At 41.6% G+C, this 13877-nt stretch overlaps 1 pseudogene; it reads right to left on the minus strand.

Moving 5' to 3' along the window:
- Positions 1–11642: 11642 nt before the first annotated feature.
- LOC116754930 lies at positions 11643–12254 on the minus strand (annotated as a pseudogene).
- Between the last annotated feature and the right edge of the window lie 1623 nt (positions 12255–13877).

The raw sequence follows: 13877 nt of genomic DNA on the forward strand, positions 1-13877 counted from the left end.
TGTTTTTGCCTCTAGTTTCAACAGGAGCCCAAGATCTAAAGATCTAGAGGCGAAAGATCTAGAATGGTGTCCAACCTCTGAGAGCAGTTCCAGGTCATTTCTGACCTTGTTCATACTTAACTAGGGATTTATTACCAAGGGTCCACACAAGGGCTACCCACTTTAATGGGTACCTTGACATGATATGCAAAAATGCTGTGTGTAGATGCCTTTGTGTTTTTTCATAGCTTTCATCAAACTGTTTCAAGCCAGGAGCTACTTTGAGGCATTCCTCAGACCTGGCGTGCAGAATCAGATCAGCCCCAGGAAGGATGCGAGCCAAGTGAGCTCTGCAAGACCTAGATCAAAATGGGACCAGGTCCTGGGGAGACATGGTTTCTCTCAAGAAAGATAAAATACTTTTTTCTTGGCTTAGTATTGAGAAGATGTCCTTGGTCAGGCTTGTGCTTTCCCGTTTTCTCTGAAAGAACGTATTTGAAACAGTAATACTGTTTTCAGGTCATATAATATGTATGTGCTGAAATCATAATATTGTCTTCAGATGACATGACATTCAGATATACTACTGGTTCTAAATCAAAATGCTGAAAGCCACTGAATTTGAGAACATAATCTTAGTTTTTATCTAACAATGTTGGCAACCATTTACCACTGGATTTTTTTAGAGTTCTATAAAGTGGGTGTTGATGGTACCCAAAGCAAACATTAATAATCTTCACTGGAACAGAACGAATGGGAAGGAAGGAAGCTAAACTCTTTCTGTTTGATATAATTGCAGTTTAACGTGCTTTATTACATCCCCAGATTGACGTGCATAAGGCAAAAGAAACCAGTCAATTTCAGTGAACAAACAACCAAATACCTAAAACCAGCTATTTACATTGTGTGTAGTTAATCACTGCTTGCCTGAATTTTTCAAGTTCTAACCAGCTGTTTTGGCATTTTATAGACACAGTCTGAATAATTCCATCTATATTCCATCAGTCCTAAATTAACGTGACAAGTGTTTGTGTTTAGTAACATTTTCTAAAGTTGATAACTGTGTAAACAATTAGATGGTTCGCCCTCGCTTCCTAAAATACAGACATTTCCCAAGTAGACTGTCCTGAGAACAGCAGTTTCTTCATTTCCAAAGGGCATTACAGAGATCATAGAACTAAACTGGCCACCTCTTTTTTTATTTCCAGGACCCACTTTTCAATATATCACTTAAGTGATACATAAATTTATTTTAAATGGTTTACCTCCATTTAGGTGCCTATCAAAAGAAATGGAAATGTCTGTTCTACCGTTATCAAAAACTTCCTGATAGCAATATTTTTATTTAATTGAAAAGACAGAGAAAAAAATCGAATCATGTCACAGACAGGTGGAAGGACACCGCAGGCAGGACTGTGTTTTCCAATGGCATCCAGGAAGATAATGAGTCCATGTCTATGGAAATTGATTCATTAATATTTCATTGAGGCAGCTTCAGAGCAATTCAAGAACCAGCTACCAGGAATTCAATCAGTAAATTCAATGAATTGTTGAGCTTAAAATAGCTGGGGGGGGGGCAAAGATATACATATATTTGGCACGTGTGCATATTTATACATACTGATGTGACACGTATATGCACATGAATACAGGAATACATATTAAAACACAGCACATGTAAGAGACTGTCATTTCTAGGCTTAAACTCTGTCTCACCTGCTTATATTCTTTACTTAAGAAGAATTTCCAAATAAAACAAAAATCACTAGATTTAATATCATTCTCCTGCTCAGTACTTGATTGGAAAGCAAGTTAACAAAAATGTTAGCTGCAACTTGTTCACTGGTAATCACATATTTATCAATAGAGCCCCTTCAATCAATTGACAACACATCAAGATGGCTCCCGAGAGCCCATGCTGAGGCTGGAAAAAAAAGGGGATCAACTATTTCGTGGAGGAAGGGCTAATGGTTTGGGGCAGAGCAGCCAATTTACCACGTGATACACACATTGAGAAGGGCCAGTTAGGGAAATACATTCAAATTATCACGTCGGCTAAGTAATTGGTCTTTGGGTGTCCCTAAACACCAACCTACGAATAATTTTATTTTCATTTTGGATCAATGTCTTCTAGCCCTTGTCTAACTAACCTGTATTGATGTCTTTTTAATTAAACCATGCGTGATATGCTCTCTCGGCAGTGGGGCATACTGAGTGTACATGCTAGGAATTCCAGATAAGGTAATTATGCTATTTGTCACTGTCATGATTAATGTGTGACAGCTGTTATGACAGCTGTGCCACTGTTTTGTCACAATACTCTGTTCATCCATAACAAAATTAGCTGTCGCACTCAAAGGTACACACTTGCTGCTATTTCTTTCTGAAGTCAACAATGAGAAAATCGAGAGGGAATATTACATGAACTCTGTGACAAACAAGAAAAACGACATCTTTATTTTTTTTCTTTAAATGATGATATAACCTGCCTGCATTGAAAATGCAGATAGCTCACCTCTAGCAAACAAGCTGTCACAAGGAGCCAATCCGCCACTAATCTAGCTAACAAGGTCTCAGTATGTGAGGGGTTTGCTTCATAATTTGAATCTGCCTTGTCAGGCAAGCCTTTTAGATGTTACCCAAATTAGCATTGGCTGGAACTGTTACTGCCTGTCAAGGTGAGAAACTGCAAATGCAGAGTGATAATAGGAAGTGGGAGACTGACTCACCCTTTCCTTTGGGCGTCAGTCAAGTGGAGCAAAATAGGCGGCTCTGCCTCCATCTCCCTCAAGACAGTCGTCCCTCCCTCCCTCCCTCCAAAGCCCTGCACCCTTAACTGGGAAAGATGCTTTCAGGAGCTGTCTCCAAACAGAGATGTAAATTGTCAGATGAAGGCAGTTATTAATGTTAACCAATATTGTTTCTTACAGAGCCCTAAGACTGGACTATGAAACCACAGAAGACACTGATGTGAAGAGACAGATGGCTACAATAATAGCGTTGTTATTCTATAGCTTTGGGTGAAGTGGATACTGCATATGTTCCATAAATTTAAAAGAAAAAAAGCTCACGGAGATGTCTATTCATAATGTAAAAGAAACACTGTGACATCAGACATGCTGAGCGCAAAAGAAAGAAAATATGTTGGATATGCATAACTAAGTGAACATGATATTTTCTCTCTTAAAAATTAAAGGGAGAGCAGCTGTGGCTATTATTATTTTTCAATAAATGATTAGTTTGATATACTGATAATATATTTAAATTTGCCAATAACTTAACCAGCAAATATAATATACACTTTTAACAAGGAGACCGTTTAAATCAGGCCCATCTGCACTGTCTCTCTTAGGCCTCTTCAAAAACAGCCCTGGAACAGTGAATTATTTCAAACAATTACAATGATTACAAAGGAACTGTTACCACCTGCTGCTGACTCTTGGCAGTCATCAGTCAATGAAGGATTAAATTAGAATATTTATCAACGATGACCAAAACTCCTTTTGATTTGTCCCTGATTTCTTCATGTGGGAAAAGTAAATTCTTTGAAATTCAAACAATGAAAAGATGCTAAGGATTTCGGGAGTGAAAGTCCCCATGGCATATCCATCCCAGGGAGACCTTGCTGTTCATGGATTTATAAAGAACGGACTTCTCTGCAAATAAACTGGAGCCCAGATTGCAGATTAGGAGGACCTGAGCTCATCTCCTCCTACAAGCACACCCAAATCACAACTAACTACTGAACAACCACGGGTAAAAAAGACGGGAATCTACTGAAAAACATATTCTACATCCAATGGCATAAAGAAGAAATCACGAGATGGTAGGAGCTCATGATACAGTCAAATCCCATACCGCCCAGGTGGGCAACCCACAAACTGGAGAACAATTATATCGCAGAAGTTCTCCCACAGGAGTGAGAGAGACCTCCAAGCCCCACAGCAGGCTCCCCAGCCCAGGGCTTCAGCACTGGCAGGAGGAGCCCCCAGAGCATTTGGCTTTGAAGGCCAGCAGGGCTTGACTGCAGGAGCTGCACAGGAATGGGGGAAACAGAGAGGAGGGCACACAGAAGGTCCCTGTGCACCGGGTCCCAGGGCAAAAGCAGTGACTCCACAGGAGCCTGGGCCAGACCTACCTGCTGGTCATGGAGGGTCTCCTGGAGAGGCGAGGGGGCGGGGGCGACTGTGGCTCTCTCTGGGGTCATAAAAGCTGGTGGCGGAAGCAGAGACCTGCATCAATTCTGGCTGGAGGCAGAGACAGGTATTTTGGGTCTCTGGCACCGAGACCTGCCCCACTCAACAGCCTGTAACTGGGACGCCTCAGGCCAAACAGCCAACAGAACAGGAACACAGCCGCACCCCTCAGCAGACAGGCAGCCTAAAGACTTCCTGAGTCCACAGCCATCTTTAGATACGCCCCTTGACTTGGTCCTGCCCATCAGAGGGCCAAGACCCAGCTCCACCCACCAATGAGCAGGCACCAGCGCCTCCCACCAGGAAGCCTTCACAGACCTCCAGACCAGCCTCACCCACCAGGGGGCAAATACCAGAACGAATGAAACTATGATCCTGCAGCCTGCAGAACTGACACAGGTCAGAACCTACCCTGGGACCAGCTGGTCCCTGGGCCTTGGGTGGTGAGAGGGGTGTGTACTGCTGGGACACATAGGACATCCCCTACAGAGGGCCACTTCTCCAAGGTCGAAAACGTCTAAGCTATTACATACATAAAAATACAAATAGAAATTCAAACAAAATGAGACGGCAAAGGAATGTTACAAAGGAACAAGATAAAACCCCAGAAAAACAACTAAATGAAGTGGAGATAGCCAATCTACCTAAGAAAGAGTTCAGAGTAATGATCATAAAGATAATCCAAGAGCTCAGGAAAAGAATGGATGCACAGAGCGAGAAGTTACCAGAAGTTTTTAGCAAAGAATTAGAAAAAGATGCTAAAAAATCTGGGAGCATGCTTAAATAGATTTCAAATCAACAACTAGGCTCTAATTCAATTGCTCTGGTTGGTTTCCTGTGAGATAGGCATGTGAACCTTTGATGATTCCTTTCACTTTCACTTTCTACCTCAGAGGAAATAAAAACATTTGTTACCTTACATTATTACCAAGCATATAGCACTTAGCTACTAGATCACACAGGGGTTTTGGATGAAGGAAGTGACAGCCCCTTCCAGGTGATAAGTGTTCATGCATGAATGTTCATGTATTTATAGAGAGCACCTGTGTTAACTTCATTTCCATTCACCCTGAGAACCCCCTGTTGAAAACTACCCATCTTCAAGATCCACTTCCAATGCCATCTCTTTCACGAAGCCTTAGATGAAATTTTGTCCCCATGTGCTCTTGCCCCTCCTTTTCCTGGAACTTCCATAGCACTTTCTGCTTGTTTAAGTCACCAACTGTATTTGATTTGGGAAATGATTATTTGTGTGCTTTTCTTACCCATGGGCTCCAAAGAGAGCAGGAAACACTTTTGCTGAATCTTTTAATTTCTCACAGAATCTAGGATACTATCTCACACACGGTAGGCCCTTTTGCTCATATTTATGAAGTAAATCAATTATTGCATAACAGGGGACTTTCAAGATGGTGGAGGAGTAAGATGTGGAGATCACCTTCCTTCCCACAAATACATCAAAAATACATCTACATGTGGAACAACTCCTATAGAACACCTACTGAATGCTGGCAGAAGACCTCAGACTTCCCAAAAGGCAAGAAACTCCCCACGTACCTGGATAGAGCAAAACAGAAAAGGAAAAACAGAGACCAAAGAATAGGGATGGGACCTGCACCTCTGGGAGGGAGCTGTGAAGGAGGAAAAGTTTCCATACACTAGAAGCCCCTTCACTGGCAGAGACGGTGGGTGGTGGTGGGGAAGCTTCAGAGCCACGGAGGAGAGCGCAGCAACAGGGGTGCAGAGGGCAAAGCGGAGATTCCCACACAGAGGATGGGTGCCGACCGGCACTCACCAGCCCGAGAGGCTTGTCTGCTCACCGGGGCAGGTGGGCACTGGGAGCTGAGGCTTGGGCTATAGAGGTCAGATCCCAGGGAGAGGACTAGGGTTGGCTGCGTGACCACAGCCTGAAGGGGGCTAGTGCGCCACAGCTAGCTGGGAGGGAGTCCGGGAAAAAGTCTGGACCTGCCTAAGAGGCAAGAGACCATTGTTTCTGGGTGCGTGAGGAGAAGGGATTCAGAGCACCGCCTAAATGAGCCCCAGAGATGGGCACGAGCCACGGCTATCAGCGCAGACACCAGAGACAGGCATGAGACACTAAGGCTGCTGCTGCAGCCACCAAGAAGCCTGTGTGCGAGCACAGGTCACTATCCACACCTCCCTTCCGGGGAGCCTGTGCAGCCCGCCACTGCCAGGGTCCCGGGATCCAGGGACAACTACCCTGGATGAACGCACTGGCCGCCTCAGGCTGGTGCAACGTCACGCTGGCCTCTGCCGCTGCAGGCTCGCCCCGCACTCCATGCCCCTCCCTGCCCCCCGGCCTGAGTGCGCCAGAGCTCCCAACACACCTGCTCCTTTAACCCCATCCTGTTTGAGTGAAGAACAGATGCCCTCAGGCGACCTACACACAGAGGCAGGGCCAAATCCAAAGCTGAACCCCAGGAGCTGTGAGAACAAAGAAGAGAAAGGGAAATCTCTCCCAGCAGCCTCAGGAGCAGCGGATTAAATCTCCACAATCAACTTGATGTACCCTCCATCACTGGAATACCTGAATAGACAACGAATCATCCCAAAATTGAGGAGGTGGACTTTGGGAGCAACTGTAGACTTGGGGTTTGCTTTCTGCATCTAATTTGTTTCTGGTTTTATGTTTATCTTAGTTTAGTATTTAGAGCTTATTGCCATTGGTAGACTTGTTTATTGATTTGGTTGCTCTCTTCCTTTTTTTTTTAATATATATATTTTTTCCTTTTTCTCTTTTTGTATGTATGTGTATGCTTCTTTGTGTGAATTTTCTGTATAGATTTGCTTTTACCCTTTGTCCTAGGGTTCTGTCTGTTTGTGTGTGTGTGTGTGTGTGTGTGTGTGTGTGTGTAGTTTTTAGCGCCTATTATCAATGGTGGATTTGTTTTTTGGTTTGGTTGTTCTTTCTTATTATTATTTATAATAATTTTTTTTAAATTTATACTTTAATAGCTTTATTTTATTTTATTTATTTATTCTTTCTCTCCTTTTTTTTTCTCCCTTTTCTTCTGCGCCGAGTGGCTGACAGGGTTTTGGTGCTTAGGCCGGGTGTCAGGCCTGAGCTTCTGAGGTGGGAGAGCCAAGTTCAGGGCATTGGTCCACCAGAGACCTTCCAGCCCCACGTAATATCAAACGGCAAAAGCTCTCACAGAGATCTCCATCTCAACGCTAAGACCCATCTCCACTCAACCACCAGCAAGCTACAGTGCTGGACATCCTATGCCAAACAACTAGCAAGACAGGAACAAAATCCCACCCATTAGCAGAGAAGCTGCCTAAAATCATAATAAGTTCACAGACACCCCAAAAAACACCACCAGACATGGTCCTGCCCACTAGAAAGACAAGATCCAGCCTCATCCACCAGAACACAGGCACCAGTCCCCTCCACCAGGAAGCCTACACAACCCACTGAACCAACCTTAGTCACTGGGGGCAGACAACAAAAACAACGGGAAATACAAACCTGCAGCCTGCGAAAAGGAGACCCCAAACACAGTAAGTTAAGCAAAATGAGAAGACAGAGAAACACACAGCAGATGAAGGAGCAAGGTAAAACCCCACCACACCGAACAAATGAAGAGGAAATAAGCAGTCTACTTGAAAAAGAATTCAGAGTAATGATAGTAAAGATGATCCAAAATCATCAGTGGAACAGTATAAAAAGCCCAGAGATAAACCCACACACATATGGTCACCTTATCTTTGATAAAGGGGGCAAGAATATACAATGGAGAAAAGACAGCCTCTTCAATAAGTGGTGCTGGGAAAACTGGACAGCTACATGTAAAAGAATGACATTAGAACACTCCCTAACACCGAACACAAAAATAAACTCAAAATGGATTAAAGACCTAAATGTAAGGCCAGACACTATCAAACTCTTAGAGGAAAACATAGGCAGAACACTCTATGACATAAATCACAGCAAGATCCTTCTTGACCCACCTCCTAGAGAAATGGAAATAGAAACAAAAATAAACAAATGGGACCTAATGAAACGTAAAAGCTTTTGCACAGGAAAGGAAACTATAAACAAGACGAAAATACAACCCTCAGAATGGGAGAAAGTATTTGCAAACGAAGCAACTGACAAAGGATTAATCTCCAAAATATACAAGCAGCTCATGCAGCTCAATATCAAAAAAACAACCCAATCCAAAAACGGGCAGAAGACCTAAACAGACATTTCTCCAAAGAAGATATACAGATTGCCAACAAACACATGAAAGGATGCTCAACATCACTAATCATTAGAGAAATGCAAATCAAAACTACAATGAGGTATCACCTGGCACCAGTCAGAATGGCCATCATCAGAAAATCTAGAAACAATAAATGCTGGAGAGGGTGTGGAGAAAAGGGAACACTCTTTCACTGTTGGTGGGTATATAAATTGATACAGCCACTATGGAGAACAGTATGGAGGTTCCTTAAAAAACTACAAATAGAACTACCATACGACCCAGCAATCCTACTACTGGGCATATACCCTGAGAAAACCATAATTCAAAAAGAGTCATGTACCACAATGTTCATTGCAGCTCTATTTACAATAGCCAGGACATGGAAGCAACCTAAGTGTCCACTGACAGATGAATGGATCAAGAAGATGTAGCACATATATACAATGGAATATTACTCAGCCATAAAAGGCAACGAAATTCAGTTATTTGCAGCGAGGTGGATGGACCTAGACACTGTCATTCAGAGTGAGGTCTGAAAGAGAAAACAAACACCGTATGCTAACACATATATATGCAATCTAAAAAAAAATAATGGTTCTGAAGAACCTAGGGGCAGAACAGGAATAAAGAGGCAGACATAGAGAATGGACTTGAGGACACAGGGAGGGGGAAGGGTAAGCTGGGATGAAGTGAGGGAGTAGCATTGACATATATACACTACCAAATATAAAATAGATAGCTAGTGGGAAGCAGCTGCATAGCACAGGGAGATTAGCTCAGTGCTTTGTGTCCCCCTAGAGGGGTGGGATAGGGAGGGTGGGAGGGAGATGCAAGAGGGAGGGGATATGGGGATATATGTTTATGTATAGCTGATTCACTTTGTTATACAGCAGAAACTAACACCATTGTAAAGCAATTATACTCCAATAAAGATGTTTAAAAAAATAAAGTCATTCACATATCATTCATAATTATGACTTTATAGTTGGGATAAATCAATAGCACCTTAAGAATAAATATTAAAATAAATTGTTAAGTCAGTTAAGAAATTATTGCATAACTGAATGCTGAAGAGGGTGTTTGTGTATTGTAGTATCTGTATTCAAGTGATAGGAGCTATTTAATGTGTGTAATTTTTTTTTGTGTGTGTGTGGTACATGGGCCTCTCACTGTTGTGGCCTCTCCCGTTGTGGAGCACAGGCTCCGACGCGCAGGCTCAGCGGCCATGGCTCAGGGGCCCAGCTGCTCCGCGGCATGTGGGATCTTCCCGGACCGGGGCATGAACCCGTGTCCCTTGCATCGGCAGGCGGGCTCTCAACCACTGCGCCACCAGGGAAGCCCATAATGTGTGTAACTTTTTATAAGTGAACATGAAATATTTAAACAGACAAAACTCCCAGGTGATACCAAACAGACCAATTTTAACATCAACTGCTATACCCAGGAGTGATGTCAGATTAATGGGACACCTGAAATAACCATCATAAAAAGCTCCTAATTAAAAGGGGTGTTCCAGCTGCAGAGATAACCTGCTCTTTTCTAATGCCAGGGAGGTCTAGAAAACAGCTCTCTATGTAGCTGAAAAGGCATCCATACATTCATAGGTAGTAACAAACAGGACACAGTTTTTGCAGGAGTTTTGTGGGAGGCAGTTTTTACAGAAGGCAATTACGCTGGAGGATAATTGCACTTCCAGTGTTCCACAGGTCTGTGAAATTAGCAATCAAGCATAGAAATAGCTAGAACAATAGAAATAGAGTAGATGGGTTGTGTGGAGCAATGGCAAGCTAAAACTTAGAACTCTTCAATTAGGAGATAAACTCTAGCACCAGGAACCTAAAACACCAGGCTGAGATGGGGGATGGGGTGGGGCGAGATGTAGGAAGGCCCAAAGATGATGCATAATTAGCAACAGGTAGGAAGAAGAGGACCCAACTCAAAATCGGTCTGATTCTAGACAGAATTCTCCCGAGTTAGGGAGAATTAATAAGTGCCAGCACCCAACAGAGTTTTACTTGAACTTAATCTTTAATTTTGTTCGTTTTAGTTAACTGTTTAGTAATCTGAACATTTTATCTCATTGTGAGGGCTCCATTTCTTTAGAGGCGTAACTGAACAATTATTATTTAAAGGCATAATGACTGATATTAGTAATGGAGAGGAGGCACCAAATCAGTAAACTGAACTGATGGCTTCTGGGACCTTGACACAGTGTGGTATCACATTAGCTACTATATAATGCCTTTTCCTCTTACATATAGTAGCCCTTACACTTGTGTCCAGAGAATTAATCTGATGGGTTCCTCACTGATCCAAGGACAGAAGAGGATTTTTGACTGGCACCCTTTTCTTCAGGTTCCAGTTCTAAGTTACAGATAGGACACCTCCATGATCAGTTAATCTAATGAAACAGTGGAAAACTTTGCTAACTCTACCAAAACTCACATACCACTAATTTACCCTCATCCTCAACAAGAAAAGATGATTCACAAACCATTATCCTATGAAAGCCTTTCTATAAAGCTTTGTTAAGATCAGATGGTGTCTTGGTAACAGTACAGAATCAGTTAAAATTGTGGGGCAAAGACCAAAATTAAGACTAAAAGGCTAAACTGAATAGGCGACTCTGTTGCCTGTCTTGGGGTATGCTGCCATTTCATCCCTCGAATAATGAAATTGTTCTTGAAAGCCACTCTTTTAATACATAACATGCTGACCTTTTTAACACTTCTAATAAAGCCTCCAGTTCTGGGGACCTTGTTTCTACTTGATAATGAGAGTGTTCTCTTCTTACCCTCAGAGCACACGTTCAGTCCACCACCTAGCCCAGTAGTTCTCAGACTTCCCTGCACTTTGGAATAATCTAGGGAGCTTTAAAAAATACTGATGTGTAGATCCCACCTCCAGATTTTTTTTTTGAATAAGTCATGCTTTTTATTTTTCAGAAGTGAAAAAGACAAGTGGCAACTTGCCTTTGGAAAAGACATTAATATCAGAGTAATAAGCTACCTATCTCATAGAGACAGTAGCTGAACAAAGACTCTATTATCATATAAATCTCAAAGAAAGTTCTATTAAATACATCTCATATGTTTTTAACTAAAACAACAAAACAAAAACATCAGCAACAACAAAAAATTAAATAGAATCCATAAAGTGGTATGTGAAGAAGGAAAAAGGAAAGTCTGGAAATCTACATACTGAGAGCTCTCTATTAAAATCAAGGAGGCTCAAATCTGTTTCTTTTAAACAATATTCATGGATATAACTGCGTTTTTCTAAATTTCTCATTGATAATACTCATAAGTCTGGTTCCATAATAATCTATAATGTAACTACTTCTATCTGAAGGTCCAAAAATCTGAATTGAAATAAGAATGAAATCAGTTAGGCTCCCAATTCCACAAAATCCTACAGTGCAAAACTTTAACAAACCCAAGGCAGGGTATCCAAGGTAAAATCTATCTGCTCCCAACCATCCAACAAAAAAGAGACAGTGCAACCGCCACCTTGTATGAATAGCCATTTACGTTTTGGCAAGATATGGGCTTGAGAAAACCAATTTTGTTTCCAGTAAAATGTGTTTCATTGCCACCCAAATCCTTACAAGTCATATTAGGTGCTGGAAAACATGGAACATGAGCTGTGTAGTTTGTACAGTTCACTGGTTCTCGTGTAGCATCATTTATTTTTGGATCCTTACAAATATATTGTCCCACTTTGAGGTTCTCGCACGTAAGTGTCTCCTCGCCGCTGCTGCGGCAGCTCCCCAAGGTCCCATGGTTACTGATGCAAATCACAGAACACCCAGGAGCCCAGCGGCAGCAGTCTCAGAAGCAACCGGCCCAGAGGGCCAAGCAGCCGCCATGCCGGGCACCGGCGTGTCCCCTATAACTCACCTCCAGATATTCTGATTTGATTGGTCTGCTATGGAGACTGGGCACTGGGATTCCTAGAAGTTCCATAGGGAATTCTAACTTACAGCCAAGGTCGAAAACCATTCCTAAAGCTGAATGCCTCTTTACCATTCGTGTTCATACAAACCATTTGAAGATTTTGTTAAAATACAGATTTTGATTCAGTGAGGTTGGGGTAGAGCCTGATACTCTGCATTTCCAACAAGCTTCTAGGGCTGATACTCCTGATCTACAGACGACACTTGAATAGCAGGGATCTGGATTATTCTCACTCCCACAAAAAAATGTCTATGTTGTTGCCAGCATCTGGGATTCATGGTGATGACTAAATGGAATGTTTATGGTCATAGTCAAACATTCTTTTCAAATTATACCCCAACTGAATCTGAGCACCCATAGTTATGGGCATGATTAAAGGACAGGAAGTGGGGGGGAGAGTACCTTAACAACAAAGATTTGTAGATTTGCACTTATATTCATGTTCCCCTCATCAGAAATGGTTTGCTTTCATAATGAGTTATTTCTTTTTTTTAATTCAGTTAGAAACACAGATTCTTTCCCCACACGTATGCAGGACACTATGACACATTTATCATGATTTTATTTGACTCGCAAGTCAAATAAAATTTTAACAATACTGTTAAAATTTTCAGTATTGTTCAAAATTTAACAATACTGTTAATGTTTTCAGTATTATGTGACCGTTTTATTGTATTACAAAGCAGAAAATTAACCTGATAGTGTATCGGTATGGATTTTTGGGATAATCCCATCTGAGAGGCAGGTTCTTTCAAATAAGTACTATCTGGAAATAAGATATTCTTCCTTTGATCACCATATTTCTCTAAAATATTTGAAGTCTATGTGCCTTAAATATAAAGCTGGCAATGCAACTAAACTTTCAAAAAATGCCCATTGATAAATTTCGGCATGGCCATGGCCCTGTTGAAATTTCAGAATTAAGTGAATTTCAAAGAATGAAATAATAGATATGTTTTGTAAATTTTTTTTTTTTTTGCATAAGGAGGATGAGGAAATGTGCTCATCTGGTCACCACTTCACAGAAGAATAAAAAGAAATGTCTTCCACCTTTTCATACAACCCCTATATTAGCATTACCCTTCCTCTAGAGCCCCATGGGCCAAATCGGGTTCACTGCCTGCTTTTGTACCACCCACAAGCTAAAAACGGCCTTTGCATTTTTAAATGGTGGGAAAAAAATCAAAAGAAAAATAATATTTCATGATGTGAAAGTTATATAAAATTTAAATTTCAGTGTCCATAAATGAAGTTTTATTGGGACATAGCCATGCTTATTTGTTTATGTGTTGTCCAAGGCTGTTTTGTACTACAATAGCAGAGTTGAATATTTGGGACAGAGACCATGTGACCCACTAAGTCTAAAGTATTTTTTTATCTGGCTCTTTATAGAAAAAGTTTGTTGATTCCTGCTCCAGAGATATACCCACTTTTCTTCATTCTTACTTGAAATTGAAGACGTGCTTTGTTTTGCAGATTATATCCGGTTTGCAAATGTTGATGCTTTATAGCTGTGTGCCCATGCACGTGTGCGT

This window comes from Phocoena sinus, chromosome 6, assembly GCF_008692025.1.
Source record: "Phocoena sinus isolate mPhoSin1 chromosome 6, mPhoSin1.pri, whole genome shotgun sequence".
Classification (NCBI taxonomy): Eukaryota; Metazoa; Chordata; class Mammalia; order Artiodactyla; family Phocoenidae; genus Phocoena; species Phocoena sinus.